Genomic DNA, 25520 nt, shown 5'->3' on the forward strand with positions numbered 1-25520 from the left:
GGCCTTACATATCTCCATGAATTGCAAATCTGATGCAATGTCCAATGTGTTGGTGGACACTGGATCATCTCTAAATGTATTGCCAAAATCCACACTCTCTCGTCTGTCATATCAAGGTCCTCCTATGAGGCAGAGTGGGGTTGTTGTGAAAGCATTCGATGGGTCGCGCAAGACCGTGATTGGGGAAGTTGATCTCCCAATCAAGATAGGACCAAGTGATTTCCAAGTTACTTTCCAAGTAATGGATATCCACCCATCATACAGCTGTCTCTTAGGCAGACCATGGATTCACGAGGCTGGCGCCGTGACATCCACCCTACACCAGAAGCTGAAATTTGTGAAGAATAAGAAATTGGTTGTAGTAGGGGGAGAAAAGGCTCTCTTGGTTAGCCATCTGTCTTCTTTCTCGTATATTGACGCAGAGGATGAAGTTGGAACTCAGTTCCAAGCTTTATCTATTGATGAACCAATCGAGAAGAAGTCTCCTTCATTCACTTCCTACCGTGATGCTAAGCTGGCCATTGAATGTGGTGCAGTTGCTGGTTTGGGGAAGGTGATTGAACTTGAAGACAACAAATCCCGGGCTGGCATTGGCTATGGTTCTGGGGCATGCAATGAGCAAGGTTTGTTCAAGAGTGGAGGATTCATTCACGCCGATCAACCTGAAGAAGAGGAAGCTGCTGCTATCATTGAAGAAGACGCAGAAGACTTGAACAATTTTGTTATTCCTGGTGGTGTCTGCCACAATTGGGTCGCTGTAGATGTTCCTACAGTCATCCATAGATCAGAGTAAATTGTTCACTTTGTTTAAAACCCTTCTCCCATGCCAAAAGGAGAAGTGATGACATTGTTGGCAGCATTTAATACAATGATGTTTTCATTCAATTAATGCATTGTTTAACATTTGTTTTTCCTTTGTTTTCACTTTTTGCTTTTCTGCATGAAATCAGTGATCACAAAAAACCATAAAAACAAAAAAAGCAAACATTTTTCATCTGCATAATGGTTTGCTTGTTTAAATACTGAAGTTTTTTCCTTAACCAAAATCATTATGCAGATTGATCCTAAAACCCATTGAACATAATGATCCAACGCCATCTCCCAATTTTGAATTCCCTGTATTTGAGGCAGAAGAAGATGACGTTGAGGGGGTTCCTGACGAGATTACCCGTCTCCTTGAGCACGAAGAGAAGATCATTCAGCCACATCTCGAAGACTTGGAAACAGTCAACTTGGGGTCTGAGGATTGTGTTCGTCTGGTGAAGATCGGGGCACTTCTTGAAGAGTCTGTCAAAGAAGATTTGATCAGTTTGCTACGAGAATATTCAGATATCTTTGCTTGGTCCTATGAAGACATGCCGGGTTTAGATACAGATATTGTGCAACATTTCCTGCCTTTGAAGCCTGAGTGCGTGCCTGTGAAGCAGAAGCTCAGAAGAACTCATCCAGATATGGCAGTAAAGATCAAAGAGGAAGTTCAGAAGCAAATTAATGCGGGGTTTCTGGTGACTTCTACATATCCTCAATGGGTGGCCAATATTGTGCCTGTTCCTAAGAAGGACGGAAAAGTCCGCATGTGCGTTGACTATAGAGATTTGAATAAAGCTAGCCCAAAAGATGATTTTCCTCTACCACACATTGACATGTTGGTAGACAATACAGCTAAATTCAAAGCCTTTTCCTTTATGGACGGATTTTCTGGATATAATCAAATCAAGATGGCACCAGAGGATATGGAGAAGACAACATTCATCACACCTTGGGGAACATTCTGTTATCAAGTGATGCCCTTCGGTTTGAAGAACGCCGGAGCCACGTATCAACGAGCTATGACTACCTTGTTTCATGACATGATGCATAAGGAGATCGAAGTCTATGTGGATGATATGATCGCTAAGTCCCGAACGGAAGTTGAGCATGTTGAGCATTTGTTGAAGCTTTTTCAGCGTTTGAGAAAGTTCAAACTTCGCCTGAATCCGAACAAATGTACATTTGGAGTCCGTTCCGGCAAATTGTTGGGTTTTATGGTAAGCGAAAGAGGTATTGAGGTTGATCCTGCCAAGGTTAAAGCAATACAAGAGATGCCCGCACCCAAAACTGAGAAGCAAGTTCGGGGTTTTCTTGGCCGCTTGAACTACATTTCCAGATTTATATCCCACATGACTGCCACATGTGCGCCGATATTCAAGCTCCTCCGGAAAGATCAGTCTCATGATTGGACCGAGGATTGCCAGAAAGCTTTCGACAGTATCAAGGAGTATCTGTCTGAACCTCCGATTTTGTCTCCGCCTGTGGAAGGAAGACCTCTGATCATGTATTTAACAGTTCTTGAAGACTCGATGGGTTGTGTACTCGGTCAACAAGACGAATCAGGGAAGAAGGAGTTTGCTATATACTACCTCAGTAAGAAGTTTACTGATTGTGAGTCTCGGTACTCTACACTTGAGAAGACGTGCTGTGCTTTGGCTTGGGCTGCTAAGCGTTTGCGCCAGTACATGATAAATCATACAACTTGGTTGATATCCAGAATGGATCCAATTAAGTATATCTTCGAGAAGCCTGCTTTAACTGGGAGGATTGCTCGTTGGCAGATGTTGTTGTCTGAGTATGATATCGAGTATCGAGCTCAGAAAGCTATCAAAGGTAGTATCTTGGCTGACCATCTAGCGCACCAGCCGATTGAAGATCATCAGTCTGTTCAGTATGACTTCCCTGATGAGGAAATTCTGTTTTTGAAGATGAAAGATTGCGATGAGCCTACACTTGATGAAGGTCCAGAACCTGGTTCCAGATGGACGATGGTGTTTGATGGCGCTGTTAATCAATATGGAAATGGAATTGGGGCAGTGATCATTACTCCTCAAGGTTCACACATTCCGTTTACAGCAAGGCTAACTTTCAAATGCACGAATAATATGGCGGAGTATGAAGCCTGTATTATGGGACTTGAAGAATGCATTGACTTGAGAATCAAGTATCTTGATGTCTATGGTGATTCAGCTTTGGTTGTCAGTCAGATCAAGGGTGAATGGGAGACGAATCAGCCAAGTCTCATTCCGTACAGAGATTACGCAAGGAGAATTTCAACATTCTTTACAGAAGTTGAATTTTATCATATTCCTCGAGAGGATAATCGGATGGCAGATGCTCTTGCTACGCTTGCTTCCATGATTATGGTCAGATGGTGGAATGATGTCCCCAATATTACTGTGATGCGCTTGGACAGACCAGCTCACATATTTGCAATCGAAGAAGTGAAAGATGACAAGCCTTGGTATTTTGATATCAAGAATTTCCTCCAGAACCAGGTCTACCCGCCTGGGGCATCTGTGAAAGATAGGAAAACTTTGAGAAGGTTGTCAGGCAGTTTCTACCTCAGTGGTGAAGTGCTGTATAAGAGGAATTTCGATATGGTTTTGCTCAGATGCGTGGATAGACACGAAGCAAACCTATTGATGACTGAGGTCCATGAGGGTTCATTTGGTACTCATTCCAATGGACATGCCATGGCTAAGAAAATGTTGAGAGCGGGCTACTATTGGCTGACAATGGAGTCTGATTGTTGCAAGTATGTGAAGAAATGTCACAAGTGTCAAATTTATGCGGATAAGATTCATATTCCTCCGACACTCCTGAATGTGATTTCATCACCATGGCCTTTCTCTATGTGGGGAATCGACATGATCGGCATGATTGAGCCGAAAGCATCCAACGGACATCGGTTTATTCTCGTAGCAATTGATTACTTCACCAAATGGGTTGAAGCCGCTTCATACGCGAATGTAACCAGACAGGTGGTTGTGAAGTTTATCAAGAACCAGTTGATTTGCCGTTATGGTGTACCAGAGAGGATCATTACTGATAATGGATCCAATCTGAACAATAAGATGATGGATGAGTTGTGCGCTGAATTCAAGATTGCACACCATAACTCCTCTCCTTACAGACCTAAGATGAATGGGGCTGTTGAAGTTGCTAACAAGAATATCAAGAAGATCATCCAGAAGATGACTGTCACGTACAAAGATTGGCATGAGATGCTGCCATTTGCTTTGCATGGATATCGTACGTCCGTACGCACTTCAACGGGGGCAACCCCTTTTTCTCTTGTTTATGGCATGGAAGCCGTTCTCCCAGTAGAGGTGGAGATCCCATCAATGCGAGTCTTGATGGAAGCCAAGTTGACTGATGCTGAATGGATTCAGAGTCGTTATGACCAGTTGAATTTGATCGAAGAGAAGCGATTAACTGCCATGTGTCATGGTCAGTTATATCAGCAGAGAATGAAGAAAGCATTCGATAAGAAGGTCAAGCCTCGTGTGTTCCGAGAAGGTGACCTCGTGCTCAAGAAAGTTTTGTCTTTCGCGCCCGATTCCAGGGGGAAGTGGACTCCAAACTACGAGGGTCCATATGTTGTTAAGAGAGCCTTTTCAGGCGGTGCTTTAATGCTTACAACAATGGATGGGGAGGATTTCACTCGTCCTGTGAATTCAGATGCAGTCAAGAGATACTTCGCCTAAAAAAAAAGTATATGCAAATGAAAAAAAAAACAGAATAGCTCGCTAAGTTGAAAACCCGAAAGGGCGGCTTAGGCAAAAATGAGCGTCTCGGTGGAGAACCCGTAAGGGTAATCCAGGCAAAAATTAGAGACTAAAAAAGAGAATATTTGCATCCCGCTAGATTGAGTACCTCACCCTGGGGCAATCTAGGCAAAAATTAGGGATTTGGCAAGTAACTGCATCCTGACAAGACTTTCTGTTCATCAGTCGTCATTTCGTCAGAAGATTCTCGACTCGTCGTCAACTGAAGCTTCGGATACATCGAGATTCAAATTGGTAGAGAAAGGATCATTATGTTCAATGTAGCCCTCTTCCAATATATATCACTGATTTCAAATTTGTACAGATCTATGGAGTCTTGCCATTTGCAGACTACCATTCCATCAAATCAATTTGAACTTTTTATACAATTATTTGCACTCTTATTTGTTTCAATTCAACAAATGTTTTGCATGTTTTAAATTGATAAAATGTCATTGTTTTAAACAAATCAAATTTTTCAAAATTTTCGTTTTAAACAAAGTGAACATTCACAAGATTGAAAGGATACTCAAGAATATCTCAGTGCTCTCCCGAGGGTGGCATGATTTCCAACAGGTAAGACATTTGTTCATATTCCTGGTTTGGTTGTATCTTCTTTCTTCAGATCTTTGTTGGGGTTGTTCCCCAGTATAGCCGCAAGCAGAGTGTTGTTGAGGACTTCGTTTTTTCCAGCAGCAGTTTTCCCAGCATGGGTGTTTTCTTGTGAAGTTTCGGCGGTTGATGGTTTGTCATCTTGGTGCTCCGTCACTTTCTCCAGTGGGCCGTATGCCCCAGACTTTATTTGTCTCCTCAGCGCAGTCATGAGTAGAGCTGTTATTGATATCCCCATCGGATTTGCGAACAGAGTTGTTATCACTCTTCCCAGTGCAGTTGCCAGCGGAATTGTCTGTTTCCTCAGCATGATCGCTTTCTTTTCGAAGACTCGGTAAGTCAGTGGTTTGATACCCGGTACTTTACCCTCTTCCCCGGCGAAGTCGTCTGTGGAATTGTTGCTATCTCTCCATCAGAGTTTTTCTCTTCAGCAGAGCAGGATTTATTTTCCTATTCAGTCGTTGATTGGGTTGACATCCCAGTGTTGCAACCATCTTTCCCTCAACATAGTTTGCAGAATGTTCGTTGTGGCAGTTTCGCCAGTTGAATGCTCCTTCAATCCCCGGTATGGTCGGATGATGGCTTTAGCCTCCAGTGAACGGATTGATTTCCTGACTGTTTGTGATCCCCAGTAGAGTGGCTTATATTGCAGAATCTACTCGTTGTGATCAGTTTGCTATGTATATTCTCCCCAAGTGGAGTGGTTTGTTGCAGAATCTACTTGTTTGATCTGTCCTCCCTCAGCGGGTTGTTCCCCAAGAGAGTAGCCGACAGTTTTCCCCAGTAGAATTGCTTATGCAGTTAGATTCTATTTGGATGATATCATTCTCCCTCAGTGGATTATCCCCCAGCGGAGTTATTTGGAGTTGCTTCTACAGCAGTTTGTGTTTGTACAACGCACTTTTTGTTTCTCAGTTGACACTGGGACCTCCTGCAGATGCTTTGGGACTTCTCTTGTTCCCCTACAGATTTGTCTTGGTGGCTGTTTTGCCCGTTGTGACTTTCTGTACCCTGATTGGGTTGTTTCCTGATATCTCTGATCCTCTGCTTCTCCAGCAGTACCCGCAGATCTTTGCTTTACAGCATATAGATCTCCGCAGATTGGCTCTCCAGCTGGTTTTTTCCCCTGGAAGTATAATACCGGACGTTTGATTCTTGAACCTGTTGTGTTAGAATTGTCTGTTTTGTCAGCATTCATCAAACATAAATCACGCATATTCATGCATATTCGTAAAACATTCAGATATTCATGTTGCATTTCTCGCCATATATCTTTGTTTGTTGTTTCAGCAAACGGGTGATATAGATCTCTTTATAGATCTCCCCAAGCAGATGTCGGGTGTTATAAATCTCTCCATATAGAGTCAGCCCATAAGCAGAAAATGTGTCTGTCTTTCCTTCTGCAGTTCCCCACCGAGATATATCCTCGTGGATGACGGTTTCTTCCGTTTCCTCCCAACACATATATTGGGATGGATTTTCCTATTTGAGTTATATCCTCATTAGGACGTGTCTTGATTCAGTCTGTCTTTTCGGATTATTCCTGAATTGGCTATTTGTCACAATGTCTTGTGCTTCCCAGTGGGTTGTTCCCCAGCGGAATGTTTTCGGGCCTCTACCCTCATAACCGGTAGCTATAAGTCCTACTTTTCCTGGCTTTCTTGACAGAATTTGTGGTTATACACCTTTTTACTCTCCAGCCAGAGTTTTGGTTTTCTACCCTCATACCGGTAGTTGTAAATCCTATATTTTCCTGCTCTTCAGCAGTTTGTGGTTTGTTGTAAACCCTATCTTGGTTTCCCGTGCGGATTTGTGATTTGTTCTATCCCCACGCGGAGTTGTTGGTCTTCTGCCCCGTATTCGGTAGATGTAAACCCTAATTTTGTGGTCACCTCCACTCTTTTGGCCCTCTGCCTACAAACCAGCAGTCGTAAGTCCTATCTTTGCGGTTTTTTTTCCTACCTACAAACCGGTAGTTGTAAACCCTTGTTCTCTCTTTGCAGAGTTAACTTTGTTGTTCATCCAAACCGATGACATTTTCCCTTGTGGTTATCTTCATCTAGTTCTTGATGTTGATGTTCCTTTGCTTGGATAAGTTGCTCAGATCAGCACTTATATCCCCAGCAAGTCTTTTGTGGATAATTGCCGTATGCTAGCAATTTTATCCCCAGTGGGTCCTTTCACCGTTTGCTAGTGATTTGTTCCCCAGATCATTGGTTGTATACCAATGCATCCCCAGCTAGTCCCTGTGGATAATTGCCGGATGCTTGCAATTTATCCTCAGCAGATCGCCTTTCATTTACCCTTTTGTTGGTAATGTCTGTTGCTCCTTTTGATTGGTCATCATTATACACCTAGTCTGGTATCCCGATGCCTTTCTTTCCGGATTTTATCCTATAAACAACCTACAACCCGGTTAAGGATAATTTTCCATGCGAGGTTATTATTCACGTTTTGACGGCTATGAATAATATATCTCATGCGCTCTTTAGTTGGAATCCTTTGTTGATTTTCCCCAGCTGAGCAAGATTCGTTTTCTCTTTGTAGAATCGAATATCCATCCTTTAAACAAGTCTGCTGTTCTAGCTTTCTTCAGGGTGATGAGTGTTTTGGAACACACACCAATTCACGTTTTTTGTCCATCCTTAAACAAGTCTGCTGTTCTAGCTTTCTTCAGGGTGATGAGTGTTTTGGAACACACCAATTCACGTTTTTTCGGTCCATCCTATAAACAAGTCTGCTGTTCTAGCTTTCTTCAGGGTGATGTGTCTTGGAACACAAACCAATTCACGTCTTCGGATTTTATCCTATAAACAACCTACAACCCGGTTCAGGATAATTTTCCTTTTCGAGTATATTATTCACGGTCTGCCGGTAATGAATAATATGTCTCATGCGCTCTTTGGTCGAAATCCTTTGTTGATCTTCCCCAGTCGAGTAAGATTCGTATTCCTTGTGGAATCGAATGTCCATCCTATAAACAAGTCTGCTGTTCTAGCTTTCTTCAGGGTGATGAGTGTCTTGGAACACAAACCAATTCACGATTTCGGATTTTATCCTATAAACAACCTACAACCCGGTTCAGGATAACTTTCCATGCGAGTATATTATCTACGTTTTGACGGCTATAGATAATATATCTCATGCACTCTTTTGTCGAACACTTTGTTTGTTTCCCCAACTGAGTAAGATTTGCATTCTTTACAGAATCAAATATCCATCCTATAAACAAGTTTGCTTTCGCTCTCTTCAGGATGATGAGTGTTTTAGAACACACACCAATTCACTTCTTTGGTCGGTCACCTGTTACATACCTACAACCCGGTATCCTTGGTGTTCCTTCCTGAGTTTGTTACCCTTATACCCGGTGACACCTCATTTTCTTTGGTGCTTCCTCAGTGAAGTTTTTCCTGTTGCTTCTCCCCCCAGAGTCAGCTTGTGTCCCTCCAATGGATTTATTTTCCTTTGGAATTCTTTTCCCCAGTGTGAGTCCTTCACTCCCTTGTGAGTTCTCCAGTTTGTTTTTTGTATTTCCTAATCAGAGTCGTGTCTTGTTCACGCTGTGTCAGTTTTGTTTATCCCCAACTAGAGTCCTGTAGAGTCTCTGTTCCTGGTGAGTGCATCACTCCGATGGATCGTCTTTTCTTCTGTGTGAATCATATTCCCCACAGAATTTGTGTCTTTTGCATGCATACATTTGCATCATGAGGTCTCTTAGGGACCAAAATTTGTCTCATTATTGTTATTTAAGCCCATTCTACCGCGTCAAGATGAAGATTTCTAAACTTCACTTCTCCGGCTAGAATGACCTTAAATAGGGGCATCTGTAAGACCCCAATTTTGGCTCTAAGATCCCTCATGGCCCATAACATCTCATACCATGGCCTCAAGGATCATTGCATGCCCTAGTTCCCTCCTAGTGGTTAGGTTGCCTTGTGAGTTGATTCTTGATCACCAAGCATGCCTTGCATTTGTATATCTTTGCTTTTCATATGTTTATCATTCAAAAAGTACAAAAATATTGTCATCTAACCATGTTACTTGCAGCTGAAGCAATCATCAGCCAATTAGGTCAAAATCAGTCAAAATCAGTCATTGCAGTGGATGGTGGCCATTCTTGCAGAATTTGGACACCATGATCAATAATCAAGAGTTCATATAACTTTGGACATCATTTGGAATCAAGTTCTCAAAGAATTAGGGTTTGGAATTCATCAGAAGTGGTTCAATCATGCAAAACCCTAGAAAAGTCAACAGAAAGTCAAACTTGGTCAACTGTGGATTTAATCAGTGATTTGATGGATGGAATTGATTTGAAGAAGCTCATCCATGTCCATACAAGCCTCATACATCATGCCAAACCTCATCATGGAAGAATTTGGAACAAATCAGAAATTTCCCAAAATAGAAAGTGGACCTGTAATTTCAACTGCCAAAAATGGAAACTTCTTGATCCTCAACTTACATCATGATACAAGCTTCAAATGAATTTTTGCCCAACATGAAAGTTGAAGATCTTGTTCTCCCATTTTTAAAAAGTCCAAGAACTCTCAAATCCCATGTATGGTTGGCAAGATATGATCAATTCATTTTCACAAATTCATGAACTTCAAAGAGCCATATCTCATGAACCACAAGTCCAATTTTGGTGGGGTTTTTTCCCACAATCTCCATTTGTTCCCCTCTTTCCAAAAATGCACTCCTCATTCACCAAAACCTTACAATGCAAAATGGCATTTTTGGACTTGCATAATTTATTTTCAAGTGAGGGTGAAAAGTGAATTTTTAAATTAACCAATTCCAATCCATTTTTCCATTTGGATAAGTTCTGAATTGACATTTTTGACATGTTACAAAGCACATTTCGTGCAGACTCACACCCCATTGCCAAGTTGGTGAAATTTAGCAAAATGACAAAAATGATTCATTTGAGATAATCATGATTAACACTTCATTAGCCAATGCAAAACAGAAGTATTTAAGCACATTTTCTGTCATTCTAAACCCTAGCAGCCACATCTTACACACAGAAAACTCATTCTCTCAACAAACCACCATTTTATCATTTTGCATTTTTGTGTTCAAACCTCAAAAGAACCACGAGCTAGCTTGGTTGTGTCATCATCCACCATCAATATTGAGCTCATTCCAAGCACAAAACACTAGCTGTAACCACATTTCGAGTGCTGTTTCATCCAAAGCTCCAACAATGGCAGATTTCGTTTCGGACCATTTCAAGCATTGCTAAGCTAAAACTCTCCAACCATTCTTCTTTTAGAAGCTTCAAGCGCATCTGTTTTAACCATTTGAAGCCAGAAAGCCATTGAATCCCAACCGTTCTTCAAAACCGGTAAAATTTCGATTCCTTCTTTTTTCAAAATCATGATGTGCAACGTGTAGATCTCATTACCCTGGTCATTATGAGCTTTGAATGGTTTAAATTGGTTGAGTATTTGCGAAGTTATGTGGTCTCAAAGTTTGGTACGTGAATATGTTTTTGTTTAATGCTTGCTGTGTAGTTCGATTTAGTGAAAATAATGCTTGGATTCATGTTGCTTGTGGTTTGTCGATCGTTTCTGTATATCCATTTGCAATTTCTGGAAATTTTTTTTGGTTGAATCGATTTGGAAGAGATGAAGTTACTGTTGCGTGAAACCCTAAAACATTTTCCAGTTTTTTCTCATTTTTCAACGTGTTTGGTTTGGCTGCTTGTGTTAGTTGCATGAAACTTACTGTTACATGGCCATGAAACCACTCGTTACTCGCCACGCCTATACGCTGTGCACACCGTTTCATTTACCTGTATCAATAATTACAAGTATGCCACCGTGCCCAAATTGGCCATTAATTCATGTTCTTGTTTGCAATTTTAATTCCATTTGATGCATCAATTTACAAAAATCATAACTCATCCATTTGCGATCCAAATTTCATGAAATTTTTTCCATTGTGCTCTGCTTGATCTCTACTTTTTTATCATGATTTTTGCTGATTTTTTGGATGAGTGAATTTTAAATGGTATTAGGGTTTTGTTCATGTATGCATATTTTGTACCCTTTGCCAATTCAATTGTGAAATGATGATGGTATATCCAATGACCCTGAAATTTTTTGTGCATAAACTAGACTCATCCATGGTGATTTTGATGTAGAGTTTATGAATTTATCTTATCTGGTTGTTGAGTTATGAATTTTTGAATTAGGGTGTGACAATTTGTGTCACACCATTGATGTGCAAATTCATGATTTTTGATACCCTGCTTCCTGACCTCCAATTGATGTGAATTTTTGCATGAACTTTCTCTTATGTGTCTAGTTTATGTGTGAATTTTCTTGGAATTATTTGTGGCATTTCCTAATTGATTGAGATTTTTCTCCCCTGTTTGACCAAAATGTTGACTTGTGTGATACATGTTGCCATTTCATTTGTGAAATTCTCATACTTTATTGGATGAACATGAAATTTTACATGTGATTACTAGACATCTTAAGCTTTGCCATGGTGTTGATCCCATTCATTTCTCATTTGTTATCACTGGCTTATGAATTTTTGAAGTTGATGTATGTTTGGTTGACTTCTTTGAGCATGCTTAAAACTGCTTTGACTTTCTGATTTTCATTGACCATCTTCCCATGATCCAAATGAGCTGAAATTTGATATGCATGTCATGTTATGGATTATGATTGATCATGAATTATTTGATGATTTTTGGAATTGATTATGATTGATTTTGAGCTAAGTCTTGCTGTTGACTTCTATGAGCTTTCATTTGCCATGCTTTGACTTCCTTTGCTTATGAAATCATGATGATGAATGACATGAATGTGGGACTAATTGAGTTTGCTTCTTGATTGTTTAAACTTGATTTTGGTTGACTATCCCTTGCTGTTTTGACTTTCTCATCTCATTTTGACCCTAGGCTTGTCCTAGTGGTCCTGTTGCTTATGATTGAGTTCATGTTTTCAGGTTAAGCAACAATGCTTCAAAGAGATCATACAAATTTGATTGAGCTTGATTATTTATCATGAGCTAACCTCTTTGTTTTGTAGGTGGTTTGACTCATATGATTTGGGTCTTGTGCTTTTGCACTTCTGTCTATTGTTAACTGTTGATTCATTTCCTTCTGATTTAAATTGTTGAACTGTATACTGATTAGTTTGATTATTTCAGGTACCCTTTTAGTTGCTTAGAATTTGCTTTGCTTTGCTATTTAGCAATTTGCTTTGAGGTAATCCCTCTTTCTTCATGTAGTCTGGAGACCCGGCCTGTTATTTGGCCGGGCAAACTGTCTGAAGTCCTCCTTAAGAGGCAATGCTTGTGTGTGTTTAATTTTGTCCCAAGCAGGAAAAGTCCTTCAAGTAAGGCAATTGGTAGATCAAAGGGATAAGCAACCTATCCCCTACTATTCAGTGAGTCTTCTCCTTGCTCCCATTACATGGTTGTAGCATTGAGATCAAAACCCAAGATCTATCGAGTCAATAATGTGGAGAGAGTTCCTACTTTCTGAACTCCCACACTTTTTGATATTTAAATGCTCTCCCTGATCAGGGATAAGAGCAAATGAGGCACACCCCTCATCTCCTTTCATCTGCTTCACCTTAGCCTCTCAATGGCAAGGTTAAGAGCAACTTTTTACCCTATTCCAGTTGGCCTCAGTGCCTAACCCTCTTGTGTGAGCCTTCTTGTTTGGCTATAGAGTGTGCTGTTTGATATTGATTGATTGATTGATTGCTTCATATGCACCTGTTTGCTTATATGTTGTGCATTTATCATCATCAATTGCCATTAATGCATGATCATCTCATTTGTCTTTGTGATGCTATCATTGTTGTTTACCCATTGAGGACAATTGTAAGTCCATTTCTTTGGCCATTGCTCCTGTGATATGGAAGGATAGAGTGTAAGACCGCATTGGTCACTCATATCTTCTGTTTTATCTGTTTGTATGTGAGGATACAGTTATAAGTCCCTGTAAGTTGGCATCTGTTGTCCTGTGATCATAATTTGATCTGTTTGATTGTATGTGAGGAAGCAACTGTAAGTCCCTGCAAGTTGGCATTTGCTCTCCTATGATCACATGTTGTTTTGTTTGTTTGTATGTGAGGATACAACTGTAAGTCCCTGCAAGCTGGCATTTGTATTCCTAGGATCATACTTTGGAGGTTAGAGTAAGCCCAGATAGATTGGCATCTGACATCCATGTTTTGTTTTTCTTTGTTTATGTGAGGTTGCAATTGTAAGTCCCTGTAAGTTGGCATTTGTTTTCCTATGATCATATGTTGGATATTGGTGTAAGCCCAGACAGATTGGCATCCGGTATCCAAGTTTCATTTTGTTTTAGGAGATTAGTGTAAGACCATTGAGTGGCTTCTGACATCCATTTTGTTTTAGGAGATTGGTATAAGCCCAGTGATTGGCATCCGGTATCCGCTTTTTTGGCTTCTTGCTTTGTTTGTTTGTTATTATTCATTGCCATTCCAAAGGACACACTTGAATCATCTCCCATATGATTTCAAGAAGTGAACCTTCTAAGAAGTTTTACTATCCATCCTCATCCCTTCATCCTCATTATGTCCTAAACCTTTTCACACATTACTTTCAAACTTGACATAAGTGTTGTGCAAACATCTTCATGTTTTCTAACTAAAAACCTGGACCCCAAGTCCTTGACTTTTTTCAAACTCCATTTCATAATACTTCTTTTGAATCAATCTTAATCATACTTTGACTTCATTTTCATAATCACAATCAATTAACTTCACCCATTCACTTGTTTTGGCTCTGTCCATTGTTAATCTTTTCATGCATTAGCCATAGGTTTCAATTATCATTGTGGTTGATGTAAATCTTGCCTATCCTTAGTGAGTCGACAGTAAGACTTCCGTACTGAAAACAGGGCTAACCCCTCTAGTACGTCGAAGCTATCCTCGCATGGTGGATGTTGTTTTTGGTCGAGTGTTCTCCCATTGATAATGAAAAGCCTCAGTGCTTGTGTTTAAAACTGAATCCACCAACTTTTGGAAATCTTTTAGCCGAACTACGGCGTTTTGATCCTTACCTTTGATGGAAGGTACGTAGGCAGCGGGTTCATCCGTTCAAACCCAATAATAAAATTGTATATTCTTTTCTCATCATCCCAATCATGTTTGCACAATACTTATGTCATAACAAATAACAATCTTATACAACAAGTGTGAAAAGGGCTCCCTAGGAGTACCTAGGACGTAGTGGGTGCCTAACACCTTCCCATTGCGTAATTTACCCCTTACCCAGACTCTCTGATCTTTTTATTAGTTTTCTACGTGTAAAACTTCTTAGGCTTTTGTTCGCTTTTTAGCCAATCCTTTGGATAAATAAAAGTGCGGTGGCGACTCGAAATTCATTGTATCCCTTGCTTATGGTTTAATCGATAAATCATATAGCGACGAATACACCGCTACAGAGCCATAGTGCGAAGTTCAACAAACTTTAACCTGAGCAGTTCAGGGAGTAATTCAGCATAAGTCATTGGCAACGGATCAAACTGACGATCTGGCATTCTTTGTCTTGGTTGGAATTGGTGTTGCTGTTGTTGTTGTTGTGGTTGTTCTCTTTGTTGTTGTGGAGGTTGGGTTGCTGGAATAGTCACAGCAGCAACTTGACGGTATTGTTGTCCCCTGTTTCCATTTCTCTGATTATGTATAGCATTTGTCTCACCCTCTCTCCTTCTGGGTGCCCCTGAAAATTGTTTCTTAGCACTTGAAGAACTTGAAGAACCAGGGCCTTGGATTTTTCCCGCTTTGATAAGACTTTCAGTTCTTTCTCCGCAAATCACAACATCTGAAAAACTACCAAATGGGCAACTTCCCATACGATCCATGAATACACCTTGCAGGGTTCTTATGAACATATCAGTCAATTCTCTCTCCAACATCGGAGGTTGTACTCTCGCAGCTAGTTCACGCCACCTCCGGGCGTACTCCTTGAAACTCTCACCGGTCTTTTGAAACAAACTCTGCAACTGAGTTCTGCTCCTCATAAAAGCTTCACCTAACTCTCTCCAGCTTCTGACAGATTCTTTCCTCAAGTCCATGTACCAATCCAAAGAGGCTCCAGACAAGCTGTCTTGGAAAAAGTACATCCACATCTTTTCATCATCAGTATAAGCGGATATCTTCCGGTAGTAAGCTTGCACATGAGTTCGAGGACAAGAAGTGCCATTGTACTTGTCGAAAGATGGCGCTTTGAACTTGTACGGGATCCTTAACCCATCAACTAAACCCATGTTAGTAACATCAAAGCCCAAAGAATTCTGGCATTCCATGGCGCGAATCTTTTCAGCAAGGGCATCAACCTTTCTATCTCTCTCTTCCGCCTTTCCAAATTCATCATCATCACTGGGAATAGTGAACATATCTTCTTGCTTGTCAACCAAATGGGAAGGATGGTGAACTGGAGCACGTGCCGCTTGAGCATTAGCAGCCTCTATAATGAGGGGTTGTCCATCGATTCTAATACCACACAATTCGCCACCAGTAGCATAGTTGTTGACAGGGTTGGTAGCAGCAGCGGCGTTATTGACAGGGGTTCCCTCTGGCGGATTCTGACCGATAGGGGGAATCACAGTTTCTTGTCTCTGGGCCAAGGCTCGGAGTTCCTCTTGCCCTTGCACTACCCCTTGCATCATACTCATGAACTGGGCCATGTTGGTCCTCATCTCTGCTAGTTCTGCTTGAACTTGATCCATAATCCTCTTTCGATTCGGCCTTGTTGCGTAACGGTGCAGACGATACTCAGCAATTCTGCCTGAACCGGGAACAAGAATGAGAAATCCTCTTCAAGAACACCTGCAATGATGCAAGAATGATATGTGTATGATGCGTATGATGCGTTTTAGAGAAATGATATGCATATGCAGGTAATTTTTTTTTCTTTTTTATGCATTATAATTTTTTTGAAAATAAACATGCTATGATGCAAAATGATGAAACAATGGCTAGTTGGTTGTGTATCACAAGGCATAGGATCAGAACTTCAGCATGAATTCGGAACTGGAAACCATAGAACACAGTCATACTCAGAACCCATACTTCAGAACCAACGGTCACCAATAAGAACCAATCAAAAGTCACCAACAGGACACGGTCACCAACAAAACAAGTCACCATCAGAACAAGTCACCATCAGTACCTGTAAATGATTCATTCCCGCCCCACTCACGAGTGTAATCTAAGCCAGGGTAAGGTCAAGAGAAACGCAGGATAAACAATCCTTTCAAGAATATCATCATATGCACACCAGGTGTATGCAACGATAATACCCCATCAGAATATGAACTGCTCGTGATGCCATGTTCCGCTAAGTGGCGCCATACCCCCCGCTTCCCATGAATCACTCTATTCCAAGGTGTCCTAAAGTTCACTCATAGCCTGTGTATTGGGCCTTTTACCTCTTGTGATTCCCACCCCACAGCAAAAAGATACACAACCAGCATAATATGCATGAAACAGTAAGGCGCACATAGGATGCAATGCAAGCATATAAGTATGCAAACAATAGACAATAAACAAACAAACGCTAGGAAAGGCCCACTAGGGAAAATAAGTCCCCAGCAGAGTCGCCAGCTGTCGCTCCCCGAGGATTTCCCGAATCCAGGTACAAACGCGAAAAGAGGCGGAAAAAAAAATGAGTAGTAGAGTCGCCAGCTATGTACTTTTATCCCAAGAGGAGGGAAAAGTAGTACTGCATAACCAAGAGGGAACGGATAAAACAAAGTCTCGAACCAAAGAAAACTGAGTAAGGGGGCCGGTTACGTGAAGGGAAGATTATCGCACCCATGCACGTCTGTGGTACTCCACAGGATCCACGTTTGCTAATTATGTATAAAGTGTGTGTATAAAAGTCCTATATGCAATGCAAAAGAGAAAAAGATCAAAGTAGGGAAAATAAAGAGTTATTGCTCGCACAGGCCCTACCCTGCTGCATACGTATCTCAAGAAGGATTGAGAATCAGAGCACCGTAGCTCGGCTAACCTATTTTTGTTTGTTTGGTATTTTTTAGATGAACGACGTTACTACGCAATCTACCGGATGCTCGACCTTTGGAGACTCACTCGCCTGTAGTAGAAGGAGTTAAGGTGTTCTTAGGAGAAGAAAAATCAATGAGTTTGTTTGTGTTTTAGGAATGCTCATGCAAAAAGGAAGTCCTAGACGAAGGAACCGTGCTACCTTAATTGACATGCAAACGAGAGACTATACGAAGCCTAGTAATCCTATGAGTGAGACGATCACACCACACAAACATGTAGCTTAAAGTAAACACACCAACAAGGGGATTCAAGCACACATGGGTAGGGCTTTAGTCAAGAGGGGTCATATCAACCTCGACAAACAAGCCATGGAAAGGCAATCAAATGGGCTCTTAACCACTGACATTGAACGTCAGGGTGAGCAGATCAAAAGGGTAATGAGGATAAGACCTCATAGCTCTTAACCCTGGACAGGGTGAGCTCATGACAAAAAATGGGGATTCAGAAATGTGGGACCCTCTCCACTGACTGACCGGACAAAAGATCTTGGGCTTTTGCTCTGAAGCATCGACACGTAGTGCGAGCATAAAGAATGACACACTGAATAACGGGGGATTGACTACTAATCCCTTTTATCCGTCAATTGCCTCTTCATGGAGGTCTTTAGCACCGGTGCCTCTTCTTTGGGGTCTTTGGGCATAAAAGTAAACACACAAAAACATTGCCTACTATCGAGGTCTTCCAGCTAAGAAAGCGGTAAAATGTGGGAAAAATGTAAAAGGGATCAAAAGATCTACCACACGGATAAAGATCCGAAGTAACAGCAACTAAAAAATCAAGAAACCCAGAGATCTCTCAGGCTGGCACCATCAAAGAAATCAAGTCAGCGAAGTAATCGGAATAAGTCTCCAAATGGTATCCCTTCAAGAGTCATGTGAGCCCTCACAAAAACTCAACAAACAGGTTAGAATAACAAGATGGGGTGCAATCAAGAGTTGCACCAAACAAAAGAAACATAACAACAACAACGACAGGCAAACAGTGCACGGATGTAATAGAAAACATGTCACAACACAGATTAGAGAGCAAACAGACAAAAAACAGCTACTGTCATCATCGCTACTGCTTCGCTTAGCGAGGTGCAAGCGAAGCTTCGCTAAATGTTCGCTTAGCGTGGTGCTAGCGAATGCCTGCGGGTTCTGGGTTCTTCTTTGATAACAGTCCAATTTTAGAAACCCCAAACCCTATGGTACACATTTTAGAAACAAAGCGATTAAACATTCAAGGCATTGTTTTACACATTTATGCATATCTAAACCCACATGCAAAACCTAACGATACCCACTCTTCCAAATTCACCCATAATGCATCATACATTTAGAAATTTCAAATTGAAAGGGTAAAGTAATGGGAATAAGGCAAACCTGATTGGCAAGATCAGTTGAAATTGAATTGCACCATTGGGTTTGCAGAACAATCTTAGGGTTTGTATGAGGTGGAATTGGTTCTGTGCAGATGAGTTCCCTTCAGTGTGTATGGAGGCTGCTCTGAATTCTGTTAGGCTAGCTCTCTCTCTGAATTCTATTAGGTTAGGCTTCTTCTTCTTAGTCTCTAGGGTTTTTGGGAGATGGAAGTTAGAATTTATACTCTGATTTTCGTGGCCTTGTGGGCTCAAAATGAGGCAACTCAAGCCCATGATTCTTCTGTTATATTTTTAAAACGCGTGGGCTTCGCCTATCGAAGAATCTGCTCGCCTAGCGAGCATGACAGTTCAGACTTGGGACTCGCTAGGCGAACCATTCTGCTCGCCTAGCGAGCATGACAGATCAAGTCATCTTATCACATTTGTAACCTGTGCACTGAACCTTTGTTCCTTCGGGAATAATATGTTGAATGATGAATAGACCCCATTTGAACATGTTGGAAGTATCTCAAGTCATTCCCTAGCCATTTGACCTTCAGTTGACCAACAATTGACTTTGACTTTACCATTGAATTTCGAACTGTACTGAGCCCATTAAGCTTGATCCTTTGACTGCTTCAGTATACCAAAGTTGGCCAGAGGTCAAACCCCTAATCCAGATGAACTTGGCTGAAATGCAATATGAAATGTTAAATGACCTAAAATGAATGCATGAATGAGGGGGGAAAATTTGAGGTGCTACACTATACTACAACTAAACCATGGCCATGAAACATATTCTAAGCACAAAACACATGTCAAAATTCTAATGCAACACAATTTCAAAAATAAATCACACTTAACACACAACTTCATCGATGAATGAAAAACAAACATGATGGACTTAACTCACACCCAACAATCTTGATAACATCTAGATGAAATTATGCATTTATTCAAAAAAAATCATATTGAAAGCGTAAAAGATAAATCACAAGGACTTTCAAGGATTGTAATGTGGCTTGGGTAACAAAGAAAGGTTATTTCTTAAGGTAATTGAAACAAAAATATTGCCTAATCATATGAGAGAGATCACTTCCCAAATTCTCAAGTATTCACAACTTCATTCACCCTTTTCTCTTTTCCCAATTGTTACACCATTGCACACAACTTATTAGCATAATTTATTTTCTATTTTTTTCTTTTTCAATACTTTTCTTTTTTCTCTTCTTTTCCTCTTTTCTTTTCTTTCTCCTTTTTTTTTCTTTCAAAATTTTCTTTTTTTTTCTCAACCTCTTAGCAACCAACGTTTCTCCCTAACTTGAATACAACTAACATTGCAATGTGAATGCTCCCAAACTTTCTAAGGTGTAAGACCCCAATTTTGTCCCTAAGATCCCTCATGGCATCATATCATATCATTGCATTGCCTCAAGGATCATTGTGCACCTTGCTCCCTTCCCTGTGGGTGGGTCACCTTTTTGAGAGTGGTTCTTGATCACCAAGCATTCCTTGCATTTGTATGTCATTGCTTTTCTTTTAATCACTAACCAAAAGTACAAAAATATGTCATTTAACCTTTGTCTTGCAGATGAAGCAATCAATAGTCAAAGCAATCAAAAGCATTCATTGAGCAATAGATGGTGGTCATTCTTGAGATTTGGGCCCCACAATCATTATCAAGAGTTCATATGAGCTATGATGTTATTTTGAAGCAAAATCCCAAGTAGTAAAGGCTTGAATTTCATCAGGGCATTTCCCAGTCAACTGAAGGCCTAAAAAGTCAACTGCAAGGTCAACTGTGGATTTGGAGGTGGGAAGTGATTAGAAATACTTCATTCATATTCAAACAAGTCTCATTTGACATTTCAAACACTCACATTCAAGGATTTGAGGTCCAGTCAAAAATTTCCAAAAATAGCAGGTGACCTATAATTTGAACTTTCCAAAAATGGAAAGATTTTAGACCAACTTCAACTCAATATTACATCATCATGAAAGCTTCAAATGAAATTTTGTTGAACATGAAAGTTGTAGATCTTTCTCTCCCATTTCCAAAAAGTCCAAGATCATCAATTTCTCATGTGTGGTTAAGGAGATATGATCAAAACATGGCAAAGTATGCATGGAACTTCAAATGGACATAACTTTTCAACCAAAGCTCCAAAATGAGTGGCTCTTCTTGCAAAATTCTCCTCTTGACCTCTAATTTCCAAATCATGCATCACATTACATAAATTGTCATCACATGATCATTTGGTAATTCATTGGTTTTTTGGAGGGAAATTTTTAAATTCAAATTTGGTGCATTATTTGAACATTTTGCTATTGCCATTGGCTCCAAAATCAGATTTTAAGTGGAAAAGGAAGGAAATTCGTGCACTGTTCATACATGCATTCCATGCATGAGGGTGAAAAGCCAATTTGCACATACACCTTGAAAATGATTAATTCCAATTAGCTTTTGCCTAAACATGATTTAAACAGGATTATCACAGCATATATAAAGAAAACCCTAACTGTTTTCAGGAATTAGCAACCATTTTTCAGATCTAGATCCAAATTCATCAATTTTTTCTCTCAAAATTTTCTTGCAAATCTTCAAACAAGAACACATTCCATTGCTTGATTCTTGATCCTGAGGTGTTGTTGAGCAATTTTGGACGTGGAATTGAAGCAAACAGGGCCATACTGAAGCATACTCGAAGATGGAAGCATCCATGGTGATTCCAAATTTTGATGGATTCGTGCACAATTGAGCTCCAATTTCTCCTCCAATCCTCTATACAAGCATCATAGAGAAGCTTTTGATCATTTCAAGCCTTGAACCAAGCCAATTCCAGCTGCTGCTCTTCAAGAGGTTACAAATCGAATCTCTCATTTTTGAATTTCTTTGCCATGATGTTGTAGATCTAAGTGTGCTGGTTATGCTGAGCTTTGAATCATGAATTTTGGTGTTGTTTTGAGTGAGATACGATAGATTGAAGTTTTGATGATGAACTTTTAATTTCTTCGATCCGTGCTTGTTTTGGTGTTTTATGTTGAAATGATTATGGATCTTGAATGTGCATTGCATGACGAATCGTTTAGTGTAGTTGATTTTAATTTCTTGACATGTTTGAGATTTTCTGGAAAATCCAGATGAAGATCATGGTGATCTTCATCTTCAACCTTTGCATGTTCTTCGTTTCCAGATTTGCCACGGCCTTGCTTCAGTTTAGCTACGACTTTTTGAATTTAGCTACGAAAATTATGGCGCGCTAGGGTTTGGATCAAACGGCATCGTTTAGGTTGAGCGCCACATTTTGAAATTGAACATGGATCGAATCCGGGCGATGGAAATTTTCAAATGCTTCTCATTATTTTCCACTTTCCCTCCTTTTTCCATATGCTATGCTTCATGTTTTTTTCACTATTTTCCTCATCTTTAAAAATTCATAACTATTTGAAAGTTAATCCAAATATTACCAGGTTTTTTGCATTATGATCCTTATTCTCTCTAGTTTTTTATCATCATGATTTTACAAGTTGTGCTTGGCTGGATAATTTCTTGTGCTAGAATGTTTGAACATGTATGCTTATTTGACCTTGCCATGCTTATACCTTTGTGAAATGCTTGATTCTTATCCAATGAATGTGAAATTTTGCATGATGAAACTAGACATATTGCTTGACATTTTGGTGTTGATTTGGTATTTTTATCAATTGTCATTTCTGTTTTATGATTGTGCTAAGTTGGTGTGACAATTTGTGTCACACCTTTTGATGTTCAACTTGTATGATGAGTTTGCCATGTCAAATGATGTCCAATGCTTCTGATTTTTTGTGTGATGCATATTATGAATGTCTTGATTGATCATGAATTTTCTTAGAATTAGTTGAATTATTTCTGATTTGATTTGCATTTTTCATTCTGGTTGATCACATATGAGCTTTAAAATTGTCTTGAACTTCTATTGATCATGAAATGCATTTGGTAATTGATATTGATGTGAGACTTTTTGGAATGTGTCAAGATGTGATTGAAGTTGACTCATGTTAAATTTCAGCTCCTGTTTTAAATGTTTTCTCCATATTTGACCCTAGGCTTTGACCTAGTGGTTTGTGGCTTATGTTTGAAGCTTTGATTTCAGGTTAAACATCCAAGTTCCATAGTTGGTGATGCTTCATGATGTGAATATTGATATTTGCTTGTGATTGCTAACTTTGTGTGTTTTGTAGGTTGATGCTAACTCATTTGAGTTTTGCTTTTGGCTTACACATTTTGTACATTGGGATTGTGTGTTGCTTATTGACTGTTGTCTGATTGTCTGAGTTTTATACTGATTTGCTTAGTTGTTTCCACAGGTACCTAAGTTGCTTTAAGTTCATTTGAACTTGGCTTTTGCTTGGTTGCTTAACCACTTAGGTATAATCTCTAATCTTCATGTAGTCTGGAAGACCTACTGTTATTGGTAGGCACCTGTCTGAAGTCCTCCTTAAGAGGCAATGCTTGTGATTGTTTAATTTTGTGCCAAGCAGGAAAAGTCCTCTTATGAGGCAATTGGCAGATAAAAGAGATGTGTAATCCATCTCCTGCTACTCAGTGTGTCATTCACCTTGTTCACACAATGTGTTGATGCATTGTGAATAATAACCCAAGATCTTATAGAGTCTATTTGTGGAGAAGAGTTCCAACTTTCTGAACTCCCACACCTTCCATTGATCAAAGCTCTCCCTGACCAGGGATAAGAGCTATGAGGCACACCCCTTATCTCCATTACATCTGCTTCACCCTAACTCTCAATGTTAGGGTTAAGAGCTCAAAAATACCCCATTCCAGTTGGCTGTAAAGCCTAACCTTGCTTGAGCCTAATTGATTGTATATAGTGTGTGCTAATTGACTTGTTTGTTGTTTACTTGATTCATCTGTGCATATTTGCTTGAGTGTGCCTTTGTGCATTTATCATCATCATTTGTATATCATTTCATAAACTTTGCTTTATAGCATCTTGTTTTGTCCATGTAGGAGACTAGTATAAGTCCATTGATTGGCATCTGGTATCCATGTTTCTCTTTGCTTTATGAGACTAGTATAAGTCCATTGATTGGCATCTGGTATCCATGTTTCTCTTTGCTTTAGGAGATTGGTATAAGTCTATTGATTGGCATCCGGTATCCATTTTGTTTTGTGAGATTGGAATAAGTCCATTGATTGGCATCCGGTATCCATTTACTTTGTTCATCTGTTATTTGCATTGTTGCCTATTCCAAAGGAATCACTTGAATCATCTACATATGATTTCAAGAGGTGAACATCTAAGAAGTTTTACTTCCTTACTCTCCCATTTTTGTTTCTTTAAACCTCCATTTGCATGTTAACCCAAAACTTGAAAACTATTGTGCAAACATCTTCATTTGTTTTCAAATTAGAAACCTAGGCCTTAGGCCTTTGATTTTTCAAACTTCATTTTCTTAATACTTCTTTTGAATTGAATTCTAATCATATCTTGACCACTTTTGTGAATAATCCGAATTGGTTAATTTCACTCATTCAATTGTTTTATGGCTTTGTCCATTCTTGATAAGTTTTCATACATTAGCCATAGGTTTGATTTATCCTAGTTGGTTGATGTTAATCTCACCTTTTGTCCTTAGTGATTGAATTGTAAGACTTCCTTGCTTATTATAGGGTTAACCCCTCACTAGCAAGTTGAAGCTTTTCTCACATGGTAGACTTGTTGTTTGTATAAGGTTGAGTTTTCTCCCGTGGATAGCGAAAGACCTTAGGGCTTTTGTTTTAAAATGAATCCACTCATATTTTGGAAATCTTTTAGCCGAACTACGGCGTTTTGATCCTTGCCTTCCATGGAAAGGTACGTAGGCAACGGGTTCATCCGTTCAAACACAAAAATAATAAATTTGTATATTCTTTTTCTCATCCCTTCAATCCATGTTTGCACAATAAATATTTCATAAACAAATAGCATTTCGTACAACAAGTTGTGAAAAGGGCTCCCTAGGAGTACCTAGGACGTTTTGGGTGCCTAACACCTTCCCATTGCGTAATTAACCCCTTACCCAGATCTCTGATCTTTCATTAGTTTTCTATGTGTAAAACTTCTTAGGCTTTTGTTCGCTTTTTAGCCATTCCTTTGGATAAATAAAAGTGCGGTGGCGATTCGATTCTTTGTATGCTTTGCTTTTGATTTAGTCAATAAATCATAAAGTGACGAATACACCGCTACAGAAAAGTGGCGACTCTGCTGGGAAACACTCCTTGGTGGTTTTGCCTACTTTTAACCCTTGTTGTATGATATTGTTTATTTGTTATTTGACATATTTTTGTACAATTTGGGATTATTGTATTGATTGTAATGATTGAATTGCTTGATATACAATTGCTTGTTTGCTTGGTGATCTCTGTGAGATGAGTTCTATACCCGAACTCGAGTGCACTTTAGGATAGGAGAATGGCATAGTCTTGTCGACTTGTGTGGAGTATTCCTTAACAAGTTGACTTGCGAGTCCATTCACTTGGTGGAGGTCATGTTGGATTAATAATGTCACACAAGTTATTTGTGGTTAGGCATTATTCTTTCAATCATGTGCCTTAGAAGCCAAGGACCTTAGTTTACCAAGCCCATCTTGGCCTATTTTTAGGACGTAGTGCGGAGGTCGTTCAGATGTAAGATCTGATGCGATTGTTACGCGATACTACACTCATAAGAGTCTCTCTTGAGAATATTTTTGGAATATGAGTATTCGTTCCTCCGATAATATTCGAAAGATGGGATGATGACTATGGGAACCTCTTGTAGAACATGTTCGGCAGGTTTAAACCCTAGTACACTCCCTTTGGGTGGTTCTTAACCGAGACTCCATGCTCGTGACTCTCAACAAACCCATGATTCGTGGTTGAGTCGTTCATACATCCTT

The sequence above is a fragment of the Lathyrus oleraceus genome, chromosome 5, assembly GCF_024323335.1.
Source record: "Lathyrus oleraceus cultivar Zhongwan6 chromosome 5, CAAS_Psat_ZW6_1.0, whole genome shotgun sequence".
Lineage (NCBI taxonomy): Eukaryota > Viridiplantae > Streptophyta > Magnoliopsida > Fabales > Fabaceae > Lathyrus > Lathyrus oleraceus.